This window comes from Euprymna scolopes, chromosome 29, assembly GCF_053919585.1.
Source record: "Euprymna scolopes isolate OS-2025 chromosome 29, ASM5391958v1, whole genome shotgun sequence".
Lineage (NCBI taxonomy): Eukaryota > Metazoa > Mollusca > Cephalopoda > Sepiida > Sepiolidae > Euprymna > Euprymna scolopes.
This window is the reverse complement of record NC_136510.1, coordinates 89497236-89502668: the sequence shown is the minus strand read 5'-3', so window position 1 is coordinate 89502668 and position 5433 is coordinate 89497236.

The following is a 5433-nucleotide window of genomic DNA, read 5'->3' as shown; positions in this document are numbered from 1 at the left end:
ACTCTGTCCCGTGGGGAGGCATAGTAAATAGGTACTCTCCATGACGTCACCTCGCATGCGGTTCGATATTTACATACGTTGGCTGTTGCTGCTGCTACCATACGCGCGTCCACGCTCTGTTACACACACACACACACACACACACACACACACATATATATATATATATATATATATATATATATATATATATATATTTGGTAAGGTGATTGATAATTTATAATTCAAAATTAAAATTAAAAATCCTTTTCATAAGGAGCACAACAAAGCCAGTAAATTGTACGATCGTTTCGGAAACGATGTTTTTTATTTTGACAGACATTGAGTCAAGGACAATAATTTAGAGTAAACGTTAAAATAACATTTCCAAGCTGGGTTTAGATTATGTATAATGCTATAATAAGATGCTATTAAGAGAATTTCAACAAATATAAGTATATATATATTTTTTTTTTTTACCCTAAAGCCTTGTTTGTGGTCTTTCAAAGTAAACCTCGGGGTACCCGGTACTGATATTTCTGTGTATTTATCTATTTTAAGTTTAGTTAGAATGTTTTTTGCCTCGTTATTTATTCTATTTCATTCTGATTTGTTTACTGTTTTGTAGTTTTTGTTAAGTTTGTTTAGGATTAGTTAGTAAAAACACACTAGATAGAATTATCCCCAAAATTGAATCAGCAATAAAATACCCACTATGGCAATCTTCTACCCAGGTATTCGATTGGTTTTCTAACATATAAAATAAAAATAATCTTAAATTTCTTTCTTTTGACATTGAATCATATTACCAATCAATATCGCCGATTTTTCTAAACAAATCTCTATTAATGGCACGAAAATAACTAATATAACCCAGGACGAAATTAAACTAATACTACTTGCTAGAAAATCGTTAATAACATTTGATAACAAGTATTGGACCACAAATAATACCCCTGACCACTTCAACGTTTAATGGGCTCGACAGACTCGGCTCAGGTCACCGATATGGTCAACCTTTTCCTTTTACATGAAAGTCATTCTGTACTCTACAAACGATTCAAACTTGAGGAAGGCTTATACAGAGATGATGCACTTTTCGTAATAAACTCCAAAAAATATAAATTACGAAAAAGCAACTAAATCCTTACATAAATTATTTAAAAGTTATGGTCTTACTATAAAAATCGACCCCAATAGAAAAATAATTAATTTCTTAGGCATAACCTTAGATCTTAAAAACTCTACTTTTGAACCGTACCATAAACCTAACCAATCTTTGCTATACGTCGATAACGAATCAAACCACCCTAAATCAATATTGAAATCAATAGTCCCTAATATATCTCTAATAATTTCTGGACTATCCTCTAAAAAATCCATATTTAACAAAATCCAGAAATACTATAACGAAGCCCTTAAAAACTCAGTATACAAATCACAAATCCAATTCCCAAATACAAATGATAGAAACAAAAACTACATTGAAAATAAACATACAAAAAGCATAATAACATATAATATACCCATGTCATCCCGCGGACGAATAACAAAAAATGACCAAAATGCAAAACAAATCAAAATCGAACCACAAGTATTAGTCACCAACACAAATAAACAACAAACCAAAATCCGTAAGCGTAAAAACAGGCATAGGGACATCATATGGTTCAACCCTCCTTACTCCAAAAATCTTAAGACAAACATAGCCAAGGAATTCTTTAAAATATTAGACAAAAACTTTAAAGCCCCTCATAGATACAATAAAATTTTCAGTAAGAACACGATAATAGTATCGTACTCAACTATGCCAAAAATACATCAAAAGATAATTAGTTCGAACAATAATAAAATCAATAAGATACAAAACACAGATACAGAAAATATAGCAGGCTGTAACTTCAGAAGAAAAAATAGATGCCCTCTACAAGGTACATGCAAAATAAAAAATGTAGTTTATAGCTGCACAGTATTACAAACCACAAATTTAAACGATAATAGAGCTCGACCACATGATCAAACAACCAATCTACCAATCAAATACAATCCAACACAGTTCAGACCAATGCCGCCCCTAATCGACCTGACAATAAATACATTATACAAAACGCAATCTACCTCGCCTCCACATCTGGTCTCATCAAACATAGAATTTCAACCCATAAGCACTCTTTTAAAAATCCCTCCCTCAAGAACCAAACCTCTCTATCTAAACATATTTGGCAACTCAATGATAAGAATATTTCATTCAATCTAAAATGGGAAATAGTAGGATCATATAAACCGTATACCCCGGGAAACATATCCTGTACTCTTTGCAGATTTGAAACCCTCAAGATTTTGCAATATGACGATACCTAAAACAAAACCACCCTATTAAATTCAAGGGGGGAACTACTATTGCCATGCATTCATAAACACTGGTTTAAATTTAACAAATATAAACCACAATAACTCATAAAAACCTCTCTTAATACTTAAAATTTAGTCCCCAAAATTATCATTTTTAGCAGTAACATTTTAGTAGAAAAAAAAAAACCTATGATGATATGGAAGCGAAATGTGGCCAATAAGAATGATGGCAACAGATATGTAATGTGAGTCTTGAAGATGGTGTGTGCTGAACAGGAGATTCTGATGGTATGGAAACGGCACTAACCCTATATATATCCTAGATTTTCTAATAGAATATCTTTACTAATAAGATGTGGATCATCATTATTATTAACAAACTTACCATTATTCTGTATCTTAGTTAAATCTATATTCAAATTTAACCCTTGTAGGTTACTATTTTTATTAATTCCAACAAGTAAATAAATAAAATAAATAAATAAATAAAACAATTATAATACTACTAAATTTACTCAATAAAATTATCTTATACTACACGAAAAAAACAGAATCAGGACGAATTATCCCCCTTTGACCATATTACTAGACAAAACAAGATTATCTCCCTTCATTTTGAATATTTATATTTTTATTCAAACCTAAATTAAGCGATGATGAAATAACCTAACCGTTAGGAAATTACCTTTTTGGCGTTTCAATTTGAAATTAAGCAGTTAGAGCATATAGAAGCTAGAGAAAACATCTAAATGAACTGCTCTAAGGATTATTACGGCTTTCAAGGGATTAACAATTTTAGGGTAAAGATATATATATACTTATATTTGTTGAAATTCTCTTAATAGCATCTTATTATAACATTATACATAATCTAAACCCAGCTTTGTAACTTAATTCTGACGTTTACTCTAAACACAGTTATGTAATTTTATTCTAACTTTTATTATTAACCAATATTACTTTACTTATCTACATCATTAATTAACTATTTTCCCTTATATTTTCATATTTTCCAGATTTATCTGCACTACTTATTGCTAGGTTTATTTATGGTGTCTGTTAAGTTTTGAGACATTGTGTTGAACAAAGATGGCGGCGTAGTTCAGATCAGTAACCAAGATGGCGACCAAGAATCAAATGCGGTCCGTGGCGTAGTTAACCTCTTAAGTTCTGAGATATTATGTTGAACAAAGATGTCGGCGTAGTTCAGATCAGTAACCAAGATGGCGGCGTAGTTCACAGTAGCCAAGATGGTGGCGTAGTTCACATCAGTAACCTAGATGGCGGCGAAGAATCAAATGCGGTCCGTGACGTAGCAAACGGCGAACTGATTGAATCCAAAATTCGACAATTTTTATGATAATTTTGCGACGTTTTCATTGGTTGCTTAGCACAGCCGTTGGTTATAAAAATGATTGGCGAATACATTCGTCTCATACCCCCATCAAAAACATTTTACAGTGTCTTTTATTAAAAAAAAACACCCAATATTTTACTGATGAGGAGACTTTGTTTTCATAAAAAATTATATGCTAAAATTATTGTCCTTGACTCAATGTCTGTCACAATAAAAAAACATCGTTTCCGAAACAATCGTACAATTTACTGGCTTTGTTGTGCTCCTTCTTATGAAACGGATTTTGAATTTTGAATTTTAATTTTTAATTATAAATTATCAATCACCTTACCAAATATAAAAGTAGCTCTAGGATATTTGCCTATTGAGCTTTGCTACATCGGCTTTACAACGAGCATTATTCTTTTCCTGTATTTTAATTAAATTAGTATTTGTACTATAACATTAAAATACACTCTGTTCTATAGAAAATTGCTCTAACTCCCTTTAAAAAGAGTATATATATATATATATATATATATATATATATATATATATATTTAAGACAACGGCCAAATATGATCCAACATTAGTGGTCGACGATAGTCGTGGACAACCCGAATGCTCCTTTTTTCCTAGCTACTAATATTACTCCACTTATCCTTGATCATCCTTTCATAATGCTTTAGATGCGTCTTTAGAAAAGACGCATCAAGTACTATTATACAATTCCCGCTACTATCAATAAAAGTGCCCGTACGAAAAAAAGTCTGGAAACTTATTGAAGGGATCTTCTACATCGGTCTAAACATCGTGTGTATATATATATATATATATATATATATATATATATATATATATATATATATATAAGGTAGTCTAGCAAGGGCACAGGGGAGACAACCAAGCAAAAAAATCCGAAGCAAAATTCATCCTAAAGCAAAAAAGCTAAATCTGGCTTGCTAGGACACAATATATATAAATGTATGCTAATCTGGGCATATTTATTGGTTTGAAAATATAGGTTCTTTTTAACTAATTGTCATAAAATTATAACCATAAATTAGTATTCTAATCTACTAAAAGCTTTCAAATTTTCATGTAGTTTCGGTCATTAGAACCAAAGATATGAGCGTTCCAATAATCAATTTGGCGACGAGTATAGATATATCCGTATATAGATATACCACTTTTGGGGGTAATTTTACAAGTTCGGCAACTACTGGCAAGTATTTAACAAATAAAGGCTCGTTCGAAAGCGAATAACCTTAATTATGTAGTAGGCTATGTGGCATTTGCCCGTAAGATCGCACATTACTGCTTCAAAAAGATGGGATCACTTTTCCATATTAATGAGCACTTACTCTATGGCCATCTTGGCTATCAAGTGGATGTTCCTTTTGCGTTAAATTAATATAGAAATGTGATTCCCCACTTTATGATCTCTTCATATCTTGTAAACTACTCGTTTCCTGGCATTTTTACTGTTATTTTCGTTTTCAGCACCCTCGAAAACCTTTATCCGCGGTAATTTAAAAGGAACTTTCTTGGGTAGAAAGATACTGCGCCTTTACTAATACTTCAATCATAGTCATTTGTTTTCCTAGTTTTGCATATGAATTACAAAATATATGATATTTCTCCGAAACCTCCGACCTTTATGGAGCGAGATTAAAACTGGCTGCTATGGTTCTAAATGATCTGAAATAACAGCAAAGGGAGACTTGATTCCAAATATTTCTCATATATTATATATCCCCTCTTTG